The 12,846-nt window shown below is 48.7% G+C and overlaps 1 long non-coding RNA gene across 1 annotated transcript in view; it reads right to left on the reverse strand.

The window, feature by feature from the left end:
* Window positions 1-12,846, reverse strand: part of LOC110598355 (uncharacterized) — a 109,117-nt gene that overhangs the window by 16,629 nt on the left and 79,642 nt on the right. The window contains exon 3 of the long non-coding RNA XR_013429304.1: window positions 845-1,803. This is a non-coding gene — a long non-coding RNA (uncharacterized LOC110598355). The remainder of the gene's footprint in view (window positions 1-844; window positions 1,804-12,846) is intronic.

Below are 12,846 nucleotides of genomic sequence, written 5' to 3' on the forward strand. Positions count from 1 at the left end.
CAAGGCTGTGTTTGGACACCCCAAGGGTCGGGGCTTGTCGCACAGGAAACCAACAGCTTGCACTCCCGTGCCTGGCAGTGTGAGGCCACTGCTTTCCCTCTCTTCCCAGGTGGCACTGCATGTGGCTTTGACCAGTGGCTGGTCCCTCCTGGATTCTTCCCCCTGACGTAAATGGAGGGACTCTCCCCTGAAGGGTCTAGCAGCTCGCAGGACAGCAGAGGCATGGCCACTGACGGGCTCTGTCCCCACCCGCTTTGCCTCTCTGCCTTCTGTTCTAAAAGGTAGCTCAGCGTCCCCGAGGAACGGGACAGGAAGGGCTTGGCCATCTCTCAGAGCCCACTTCCCCCCCAGGAGGGCACCTGTAAAGCACTTCACCGGCTGCGTGTTCCGGCTGCTCGAAGCCTCACCAGAGTGCAGCAGACCTAGAACTCCAGGTTGGCCGCCTGTCAATCAGGCTTACCCTTCTTCCACCAGGTCTAGGGGACAGAGAGGGGTCCTGACAGGAGGAGAGGCCTCAGCTACAGGGGACTGCAGGTGATTCACCTGGTGTCACAGGGAAAGCTTTTTGTCTTAATTCTCTGACAGTGGAAGCTCACTTCCTCCCTTCCTCCCTCCCCTGCCTCCCTCCCTCCCTTCCTTCTTTCCTCTCTCCCCTCCCTTCCTTCCTTCCTCCCTCCCTCCCCTCTCTTCCTTCCTTCCTCCCTCCCTAACACAGGGATGCCCCACAAGGCCTACACCTGCATCCCAGGCTACCAGCACCTACCAGTGTGCGTCATTGTGCCTGTGGTGGCCTTGTACCAGTGGTGGGGCCAGAGGAGAAAGCTGGTCACCTTTGACTACTCACCCTTTGCCAGTGCTCAGGAAGCCAGATGTGAAGCACAGGCTCTTGGGGACCTGGTGGCAGCCTGCAGTCACTGCAGCTGCAGCCTCCTGCTGGGAAGCCACCAAGGTCCACGGAGGCGGGGCAGCGGAAGGCCTCTTCAACGGGTGCCCTGCACCCAAGCCCTCAAGTGTTGCAGATTCCACAGAAAATCCCTTTTTTTATTAAGAATACATAGAAAACGGACAGAACTGTCTCCAAGAGCCTCCCTTTGGTAGTGCACTGTGGTAGAGCATTGTATTGGGCAGCAGGAAATCTAGTTTCTCAGCTTGGCAGGCCTCTGCGAGCTGTGTGCGCCACCAGAAGTCCATCTGTCCAGATGAAGAAGATGGATAGCATGGGCTCCCCATGCCCTTCCTGGTCCGTAGGTCCACATACAGCAGATCTACCAAGCCCCAGGGCTGACAGACGTGCAAACAGGGTTTGATCGCAGCTTCACCATTGACTTTTTTCGAGTTTATAAGCAAAATATGGGTGAGAAGAATGCCTAATTCATAGGATTATTTGGAAGATTAAATAAGGTAGTTTAATCACAGTTCTTAGGTCCCTAAAGGGTCTTTAGAAAAAACTATCAATTTTAAAATCATATTTGTGGTTTCTTGTGGGACCTGTCTATTGATTACTGCTAATAAGATTACTTTAAAAGTTGACTGTTTAACAAAGATGTTGAGCTTCTTGAGAATGATTTGGAGAAGCCCATTTCTGCAAGCACTCGTGCACTGCTGTATCCAAAAATCCACAGAAGAAAGTCAACAGACAGATAAAACAAGTCAGCAAGAACTGGACCTGGCCCTGCAGACCAGCCACAGAGAGCCCTGTGCTGGGTGAGCACACCCAGACTTCTCCAGGCCTCTGCACGTTCATCAGCAGCACATCTGCACACACCCAGGAAGCAACTGGAAGAAACTCCATTTGCAGTCAACCTGCATAGAAAAGCCAAAGGGAAGAGTCAATGCAATTAACCCAGAGTGAAATCAGGCTTCTAAAAACCTCTCCCACTCCATTCTTGGATTTATAGTACAAGGTTCTCCCTGTAATGGCTCTTGTAAATTAATCGCAGACACAATTGTCTACGGGCATTCTCAGAATAAGTGGCAAGTAGTTAATTGCACCCCAAATTAGCCAATTCTGCCCATAATTAACCATTTGAAGACAATTAATTGCATGCATAATATTTGCACCTGCAACTAATTGGAGACCCTTATATTGTTCCTGGAAGAAATAAATAAATAAATAGCAACAACAACAACAAAAGAACCAGAGGTTACTCTTAAAATCCAGTCTTTTATAGTCGAAGGTTCTAGAGAGCTGGGAGGGAATAGAGCTTAGGAAATGCTCAGCTGTGCTAAATGGAGAGGCCACTTTTAAGTATTTTTTTAACTGACCAATGAAAATTTCTACATATTTATGGCATACATGATGCTTTCAGGTACATGCACTCACACACACACACACACACACACACACACACACACACACACAGGAATGGCTGAATTACAGTATTTACAAGTTGCTTCTTCCCACATACTTGCCATTCTCTAGTGGTTGGAGAACAATTTGAAATCATCAACAACTGACAAGGTCTCCCAGATATTATTTTTTTGATTGTTTTCTTTTTTCCCCTTTCCTATTATTAACTATCTATACTTGATCTTTTTAGCTATCTAATAAAAATTTTAAGGGTGTCCAAGGTTTGAAAGTCATAAGACCATACTACATATTGAAACGCATAGTGTTGTTTAGAGAAAAAGCTGTGTCCTCTCATTTTTAATCATTTTCACCAACAGGTAACTAAATATGTTGTCACAGTAAGAAAGAAGTGTTCTTTCATGTAACATTAGAAGAATAACCACACATTCATCATGATTGCATTTGGTGTATGGTTGTGGATGAGCACCATGCCTTCTCACTCTCAAGAAGATAAATTGCTATTAATAGCAAGAGTAGTGGCAATATTAACAATAACAGTAATGTCATTAACCACCTAGCACTTAGTGTGTGTGTGTGTCTCTCGCTCTCTCTCTCTCTCTCTCTCTCTCTCTGAGATATACACATACATCTGTAGATCTATAGGTATATATGTATATCTCATAACGTGTGTATAAACCAGAAAATTCAGCCTGGCCTGGCTGCTGATGCTGGCTTTCTTAAAGGACAGCAGAGGCCTGGTCTGTCCTTTAGCAAGAAGGAAAAGAAGGGCCCTCTCTCTTCTGCTGAAGGAGAGCAAGAGCTCACCAGCTGAAGGTCAGTCCTAGAAGAGGCACCCTCCACGGTGACTCAACAAGCCACTGGGAGAGCCAAGGAAAGTTGTTGAGAAATAAAAATAGAAGCCAGCAGACGGAGCCAATCCTGGAGGACAGGGGTGGGGACAGGCCAACCTTGTGGTGACCAGAGAGGAGCGGTTGACAGAGGGGAAGGACCAAGAGGGGAGGGTGGTCCACACTGGTGGGCAGGGCAGGGCAGGGCATAGCAGGGCAGGGCAGGGCAGGGGGGCCGCCACCGCAGCTGAAGCCTGGGTACAGCTCTGTGCCGCTCAGCTTCGCTGCCTCCAGGACCTGGTTCTCCAGGGAATCCGGGAAAGCCCTTGGTCTTGTTGGATGGAACACCTCTAGACGGCAAGCTAAAGGGTACCAAGGGTTGATTTCCTACACAAGGAACGGGAGGGGGGCTTTTAGTTGCCAGATAAGCAGACCCCCACACGGAGAAGGGAACAAACCCTAGACCCCAGGCAGTCAGGGAAAACCAAGATGTTTAATGCATTGGGGGAGGGAGATCTGAGTTTGTCATGTGATGATCGTAAGCATTAAAACCATCAGACACTGTATGCTTCCTTCTCTCCTGGAAATAGGCCCAAAACATGGAGTGTCAGCTCGTCACTGACATAGATTCTGAGCAGGACTAAACAAGTGTGAGGGCCTGGGGCACACTCCCAGGTAGTTTTACCATCCGGGGATACAGCTCCATTAATCAAAGGATGCGGAAGAAGGATTTACTGTCAGAGGCAAACAACTCTTCCTCCGTATTGTCCCCCCAGCTGGCTGGTGGCTCTCAGGCCTGGCTGAATCCGGGTGCAGCACACACATCCTGTCTGTTCCTGGGAACCCCCGACCCTCTGCTTTCCTTCACTTACTGATGCAGCCACTGATCAACAAAAGCAATTGAATTAGTTTAGTGTTTGTTCTTAGCAAAACTGCTTCTGCTGGTAAGCAATCCTTCCCTTTGCTCCTTTTCAAGTCTTCTGCTTGACTAACCATACTAATTTTTTTTTTTCAAAGCCTAAGTCTTGATTTTTCCTTTTCCTTTTCCCTTTGTAACACAGGAGCAGAGCTAGCATTGTCATATCCAAGGTTCACCATGACTTCTTGGACGTTAATAAAAGCGAGTTTGTGGTTCAGGATACAAAGTTCTTTGAATCTCACGGGACAGAACATCTGGGTGCTTGGGTGGGCTGCGTCCCCTCCTCTGATGACTGTCTTTGGGCAACAGCACCCATCTTGGTGCCTTTCCCCGTACCAGGTGCAGACGGTTCCCTACCAGGAGGATCACTCATCTTGGATAATTCACACCCTTTTGTGTCATATTCCATACGAGTCTTGGAGGTAGTTACCGTGACATATCGTCTGTTGCTTACACTGTTGCAGGATTTCTGATGCATGTCTGCGATGACAGAGTTGTGGCCAAACATCACCTTTCGTTTCCTTCTCCACAGCAAATTTTTTTTAGCTTCATTTGATTTTATGCATGTTTTTAATGACAGTCTCCACCAGATTTAAGTCCTCATTCTGCCTCCAGATAGGGTGTCAGCATGAGATCACCATGCCCTGGGGATTAAGCACTGTCACCCACCAGAGCACCTGCCTTGCTGTCTGACACCTTTTCCCACCAACACTAGAATCTAAGACATGCCCAGGCAGCCATAGTGAAAGGCTGCAGGGACAGGGGCAGGGGTGGGGGTGGGCAGGACAGCCAGGCAGACAGGATGAACGGGGCAGAGAAGGGCTAAGGAAAATGCCTGGGCTCAGGACAGCCTTCTTGCTCCTCCCCCGCCCCCTACCTGCCAGTGAGTTCTTATTTCAGAGACCTCAGGATCCCGAGCCCTCCCTGGGCCCCTCCCCCACCTCCTTCCTCCTCTTCCCCCACCAAGGCAGGGCTCTTCTTCATGCCACGTGAGCAGGAACTCACAGATGCATAATTTATACAGACGCACTCTCTGACTGATGCCTCTCCTTTCAGAGCCATACAAAAGCCATGAAAAGCATTGCTCCTAGAATATAAGGCACAAATCAGGTGGCGGCCCAGCGGCATTGTGGGACATGTGCCTTCATAGCATGAAAATCCCTGCAGCCTCCACAGGGTGCGCTTCAAAGACCCAGCCTCCAGACCCTGAACTGCTGGCGCCAGTCACCACAGAGCCCTTCCCCACGCACGTTATTTGCAAGTCGTTCACCTTGCCCGCTCTTCAAAGGTGACCTCGTGGCCACCTGCCAGGCAGCGACCTGGTGTAAAATGGGGCCTATTCTGTGGGAAGCTGGTGTGATCTTCCAGGGCCTCACATCCCCACGCCAGATTGCGAAGAGCAGATGGAAGGAGGGGGCGGGGAGGAGGTCAGGGGAGGAAGGAAGGGTGCGGTTCCTTCATTTAGCAGTCTTCCCACTCCTCCGGGCTCCCGTTCTAAAAACCAGTTATTTTTTTTTTAAAAATGGATGGGAACAAACACTCCCAGGCCCGTGAGTCCACGACAAATGACTCTTGTACCCTAAGGCGTTCCTGGTGTGGAATCTGGTTGGGCTCTGAGCTCCCTCCAGTTACCTTTGTGCATCTTCAGGAGGCTGGGCTCTGCAGTGAGCGAGCACTGGAGACACATTTCATCAAAATCACACTGTTTCTCGCAAGATTCCTGCCCGTCAGATGAAATATTAATGGAAAAGGGAGGAGACAAGAAAGAAGACCACTCGTGGGTTTCACATTTTTTTCTGAGGTCGTCTCAGTGGGGGGTGAAGGACAAACAGGTGTGAGTGGACTCCCGCAGTGTTCCCTTTGAATTGTAAAACGCTGAGAGGAAATCAGATTTTGTAAAGGACAAGGGAGGTTTTCATCCTCTAGTAGAGACATTTTCAGACCTAGTGCATTAAACTCCCTAGGACAAACACAGTGAGACATTCAGGGGAGTTCTAGATTGTCCCTTGCCTTCCAGGAAAAGGATACAAATAAATAACTGATACCAAGCCACGTATTAGGAGCGTGCTTACTTTACATGGACTACAGCCTTTCTGCGACTGGACCCCAGAGTCTCCTTTACCGCAGGGAGGTGAAGACACCCCTTTGATTCTGTTGGTAAATCTTAGCAAACCCAGTGACTTGAATGATCTTACAGACCAGACACAGGGAAACACGTGGACCCTGTGAAAGGAAGGAAACAGATACTTCAAATGTAAAAATGAAGCTAGACTCAGAAACACACAGTTTCAACTTTCTAATAAAATAGCTTATGACAATTTTGTTCAATACATGATTTGGAAAAATATTTTCTTGTATAAAATCACAAGTACATGCCCGTAAAATACCTAACGCATGAGTTAAAATAATTGTAAAGCAAGTACTGTACTTGGAACTGAGAAAGTTTATTTAATTCAGTGACCGGGATGTTCTGGAACACTGCTCTGGGCACATTGAGGAATTATGAAATTCGGCTTTAATTTCCAGTTCCTTGTCCTTCACGGACACTCACGGACTCTCCTAGTGAAGCTGGGGCACAGGGTGGCGGGTGGGAGCCACAGATCAGGCTGGGAAACTTCTGGTGGTTTTACCAAGACTCGAGCCTTAGAATATGAAGGCGACTGCGAAGGGACCACTAAGGCCTTGTGCTCTGCAGGACCTTCGGAGTGTGCAGGACAGACCTCCCTCGCCCAGGGCAGCTCATGGCTGTGTGCCATGCAGGAGGCCCTGGGCCTCTCCCCGCCCACTCGCAGCCAGACCTGGTGCCTCCCGGCTCAGTCTGCACCAGTGCAGAGGAAGTGCAGGGAGCTTTCCCACAGCAGAGCTCCTCAGGACCTGAAGGAACAGAGGCAGGGCTCTCCACATACTCCCGTGAGAGAGGGAGGGTGTGGATGTTGAGAGCCACAGCTGAAGGGGCCCCAGCAAACTTCCAGCTGCCAGCAAACTTCCAGCTGCCGGCTGATGATTGGCTCACAGCGGCCCCAGCAACATCTAGCTGATTGGCTCCTCTGCGGTGATGCTCATTGGGCTGTTTCCCTGCCCTTTCAGACCACGGAGCTGCTCATTGGGGGACCTTTTTGGCTCCGCCCATGTGACCCAGCCAATCGGCCTCAAGAGCAGGAGGATTGTGGGAGGTGGTGAGGCTTGTGGTTGAGGGAGAGGCTTGTGGGAAGCCGGTGGTGGCAGTTGGGCTCTGAGGGTTTTTCCTGAGGAGCTGTTTTGTTTGGCGTGTGTGGTTCTCAAAATAAAGTTCGTTTCTTTTGATAAGTGGCTCCTAAATTGTGCCCAGCCAGACTGTGGCATTTGGTGGCCCGTATGGGGAACGAACCCACGACCTTGGCATTATCAGCACCAGTAGGGTGCCTTCGAATGAGCTGTAGGGAAGGTCCAGTGGAGGTGGAAGTGGGGATTCAGCCTGATCCTTCCTCCCCAAAACCTGCTTCTCCAGCTCAGTAGGCAGCCTACTTGTGGGGTAACTACTGGTGAATTTGTGGGGCGGTTTACATGTGAGGCACTGAAAAGGAAACTAGTCAATTAGTACTAGAGAAGACAATGTTTATTAGCTCAAAACAAACATGCTTTGTTTTGATTTCCCAAAAAACTATTTTGGATCCATGGGTATCAATAAGTTTGTCCAATTAGTTTCTCAAAGTCTGGATTTTTAATGTTATGCTTTCCCCAGAGCTAAACTCAGGCTGTGTGCCAGGAAGCCAGTGGAAATATTGCCCATCTCTAGCCACTGGAGATACTCCCCAGATTTCCACTGATGGCCCCTTTTGACAGATTGACAGAGGCTTGACCTGGCACCCTTTGTGACATTGGCACTTTAGGTGGAAAACGTAGGGGAAGGACTGGAACCCGAGAGCACACCCAGGTCTGGGAAGGGGCTGTTTGGAGAGGGGCCCCCAGGAGAAGCGGCAGGAGAGGACAGCTGAGGTTCCCTGAACCTTCTAGCTCAGCACACTGCAGTCTGAAGGCCAAGGTCAGCTGTCACCTGTGGTAGGAAAAGTTTTGTGCCATTGGCTAACACAGTGCCAAAGGCTGCTTTCGACTAGCAACACTAGAGTCCAAGGTTGCAAACCAGACTTTGGAGCTTGCAAAAGCAAAAATAATTTGACCACCTGCCCCTTTATAGAACCAGCTTGAATGCCTGCTAATAGGCCACAGACAGTTCAAATTTACCTTTTGGTCATCACCCCATGATTGACAAAAAGAGGCCTGAAAGAAGGAGTGGAGTTTCAAGATCATGTTGAATTCTTTCTCTTGCTTCATTTAGAAAATTGCTTCAAATCAACAAAAATGTACGAACCTGCATACCAGGTAGTCACTGGGTTAAGTTCTTCTTAATTCACACATTAGGGTTTCTTCGTTTCCTACTTTTGGTTCTTCAAAGAATTGTGTGTGGAAGAGGAACCTGCCACGTAGGCTGCTGCAGGCGGCCATGCTGCCCAGCCGATTCCCATGGTGCCCTGGCAGGCAGCATCCCTGCTCCCCTCCGATGGTGGATGCTCTGTGCCCTTATCAGGCACTGTCCACCTGCTCACGGACAGCGTGAGCGAGGAAGAGGTCCCAGGCCTTGGTAGGAAGGCAAGTACTAGTAGGCTTCACAGAGTTAGGGAGATGCAACCACCAGGCAAGTGTAACTGAGTAGCTTATACAGAGACCCAGGCCTGAATATTTAAATAAAACATTTGCTTATCCATTACGGAGCTCAAAACCAAGCCTTTAATAAAGATTCCCCTGATTGAAAAGCAAGCAAAATGTTCCAACTTAATTGCATATTATTGTGTGTTATTAACAAAAGCCAAAGGGACTTCTTTGTCATTTGGATTTGGGGACATCTTTTCCTTGGGGACTTGAGGGCTGTTGGTGGGAATTAGTGAAAGTGGCAGCTATGGGGACTCTGGGGGAAGCGTGCTGCTCGTTGCAGGATGGCTCTTCTTCCAGGTCCAGCCTCGCTCCTGCCCTGACCGTGCCTAGGATGTGCCTGGTGATGGAGGACCCCCCTCCCGGGTCTACTGGACCAGGAAGCAGACCCTGTGGTGAACAAGGCTGATGCCAGTGGCCAAGGGGCCTGAGGAGGGGGACTTGGCCCCTGCATAGATTCCTGCCAATACTCTTGTGGTCAGTTCCACCCCACGAGCAGGTGTCCCCTCACAGAAATGCCGAGCCTCTGGTTCCTCAACCCTTTCATGTTTCAATAGCGTGAAAATGGCTTCTATTTTGTAAACATCTCCATTTTCTTCATTCAGCTACAACTCGTTCCTGTGCTTTTGGGCTTCCACAACATATGGTCAGCTCTGACTGGCCACTGTCATTTCTCTGTCCTCTATTTCTATCAGTCATATGAAAACTGGTCTTGCTGTCATTTTAGAGTGGTATAAAAAAAAAAAGTAGTCCTAACTGTCATGTGCAAGGTAAAGAGTGTACTTATTTTTCGTTTTGATTTTGAGCCGTACAGCGGGCAGTTCCGTGTTGTCACGGAAACTTTCCTCACCTCTGATCTCTTTCCTGCCGGTCTGTTCAGTCCCACATCTGATCCATCAGAAGTTGTCCACTGACCAATCCAACTGGTCCCTCTGTGATCTTCAGCTAAAGCCACAGTGGACAGAGCAAAGGACTAAATTGCTCTCTTTCAAAGTAGTTAATGAATCTAAGGGTGAGGAAAGATTTTGTTGTTGTTTAACAAGACTTCGTAGTCGTTGTATATAGATTAAAATCCAAAGTTTGTGGAATGATAATTACATCTCCATTTTCTCTGCCGAGACTAAAAGATCTGACCAGAACAATTGTAGAGGAGGAAAAGTTTATTTAGGAGCTCACAGTTTCAGAGGTCTTACCCAATAGACAGCAGGCTCCCTCCTCGGGGCTCAAGTGAGGCAGAACGTCATGGTGGCAGAGGGTGGCAGGGAGGCAGCGCACGAGACACAGAGACAGAGACTCCGCTTGCCAGAATCAAAATATATTTTGTACATATGTATACAAAAGGTACACCCCTAGTGACCCCCCTCCTCTAGCCACACCCCACCTACCCTCAGTTTCCACTGGTTAACCCCTTAAGGGGTGTCGATTCACTGATTGGGTTAAGGCTCTCACAACCCAATCCTTTTGCTGTTAAGCCTTCTTGCACTGTCTCACACATGAGCTTTTGAAGACACCTCACACCCACACTATAACAAATGCCTACTGTGTCACCTTAAAAGTCTTTGAAGTCTAAAAGTTATCACCTATAATTGAGATGGCACATGTCATATATCTAAGATCCTGGTCTGGGATGTGGCTCAGTGGTAGATCACTTGCCTAGCATGTACAAGGCCCTGGCCTCCATCCTTAGCACTGAAACTAAACAAAGCCATTAGATTGTTTCATGATTATGCAGGTAGATGATTCTTAAAAATACTAGGTCCTTCACATTCCCAATCTCCCCCAAGGAAATAAGTCATAACAGGAAAATGAACAACAATTAATTTGAAATGAACTTCAAATAATTGCACCTGATTTTTTTAAAAAAATATGTTTTAGTTGTTGATGGACACAGTAACTTCATTTTATTTATTAATTTTTGTGGGTTGCTGAGGATAGAACCCAGTGTCTCACACTGGCAAGGCAAGCGCTCTGCCACTGAGCCGCAATCCCAGCCCTGCACTTGATTTTCACGTATCCCACCCCTCCTTCTACTCTTGGGAACTGAGTCTTTTTGCTGCCGTTGCTTTAAGTTTTAGGCATTGCCTCACAAATGCTTTGGAACCTGAAAATAGGACCAACCCTTCATGGAATGAGACAGGTGTGCGTCCCCATAGAGGACGTGGCTAGGGCAGCTGGAAGTGAACCCAACCCTCCCAACATGGCCCTGAATCTGAATCTCTTAATTCTTGCAGAGTGAATGCCATTTTGGTAATAGAGCCCCAGGAAAATCAACAGAGATGACATTTTCAAAAGTTCTTTGTGACGTGGATAATTGCAGAGCAAGGCACAGGAAGTACAGGAGAAGCCCGGAACAGCCTCCTGTTTTTAATTTTCTTTATTTTTGTGGCGCTGGAGATGGAACCCAGGGCTTTGTGCAGCCAGGCAAGCACATCCTTGCTGAGCCGCACCCCAGCCCTAGAGCACCCTTCTGCTCCGGGAAGCGGTGGCGTGTTCAAGAGAAGGATTAGGGTGCATCTCGGAGGCTCAGACTGAGCTGGAAGGGGCTCCAACTAAAATATTTGGAGTCATTTCTAGACAAATTCAAGAATCAAAATAATTAAATGCTGATCATTAAAACCTGAAGTTCACACCAATAATAATAAACAAGGGGCCAGAAAGAGGCCCATGCTGCAGCAGGGCGTCCATTGCCAGCTAGTGGGTGTGCCGAGAGCACTGCATGGAAAATTCATCGTTTCTCAGATGTCACAGGACACGTGGGTTCAGCAAAGAATCATCAATTGATTGTAAATCAAGGGAGATATTTGATCAGGAAACGAGTGACATGGTATGAAATTCTCTCCCCCCGAGTTGGTGTATTTCACTGCAGCAGGAAATGAGAAGCTGCCCAGGCTGGAGGTCTCAGGACCCACAGCGCCCTGGAGAAAGACAAGGTAAGTGCACCCCCACATTCAGCACCCTGAGAAGCGCAGGTGTCACCTCAGCCTTGCCACAGTCAGACTGTGCACCCTGTATGGTGTCGTGAGCAAAGCCAAAGAGCCCCAAATGAGAAAACGCTCACTGAAAGCAAGAAGCCTCAATGTCACAGGGGACAAGGAAAGGGTGTGGAAATGTCCCCGATTAGGAGAGATTAGAGACACAAAATAAGATGTTGTAATGTCCTGCGGATTCAGGAAAACTTGACAGAAAATAAAATACCTAGGTAGTTGAAAAAGCTGAAATAGAAATCACTAGATCAAAAGTGTTCTATCCACACTAACTGAAGCCTTCAGCTGCGCTATGACTATTGGAATATACTCTGAATTATTTAGGAGAGAAGGACTGGGATGCACACAACTTATTTAGACATGATCCAGAAGAAAACATCAAAATATTCATCCTTATGTATGTCTACAGGCCAGGCTCATGTATGTGTACACGTGACGTGCGGACTGCACACATGTTTGGGGGAGAGAGGACACGAACACGCAAACAGGATGGAGTATTCAAGAAGGTGGAAACTGGGTGGACGCACAGTGTTGCTCGTATTCTTCCTGTTCTGGCGACTTCCTGACTTGAATGTACTTGCAGGTATGCAGTTTTCACCATCACACAGTTCACGTGGGGACAGCGTGTGACTCGCCGGGTCCTCACACTGTCCTTAGCCCAGGCCCCTCTGAGAGCATTGCTTCCTGCTTTTCTGCGCGTTCCGATCCCCTAGCATGGCTCTGGTTTTATATTCACTGATTTCTCCTGAAGCCCTTCCCCCATTTCTCTCAGGTCCCCAGAGGTGACAGATACCCTTCTCAGCTGCTGCCTTGTCCCCTCTAGGGAGGGGCTTAGTTAGCAGGGCCTGCCATGACAGAGCCTCGGGCTGCAGTCTGCGGATCAGACGTTTGTTTCTCGTGGTTCCAAGGGCTGCATGTCCACCGTCGGCTGCATGTCCACCGTCGGTGCCAGCAGGGTGGGCTTCTCCTGAGGCCTCGCTCCTTGGCCTGCTGATGGCCTCCTCCCCGCTAGGTCCTCGTGTGGCCTCTGCTCTGTGGACTTGCATCCCTGGTGGCTCTTCCTACGAGGATGATGGTCGACTGAATTGTGATCCCACTCTCATGGCCTCATTTCACCTC

This window comes from Ictidomys tridecemlineatus, chromosome 12 (genome assembly GCF_052094955.1).
Source record: "Ictidomys tridecemlineatus isolate mIctTri1 chromosome 12, mIctTri1.hap1, whole genome shotgun sequence".
Taxonomy (NCBI): domain Eukaryota; kingdom Metazoa; phylum Chordata; class Mammalia; order Rodentia; family Sciuridae; genus Ictidomys; species Ictidomys tridecemlineatus.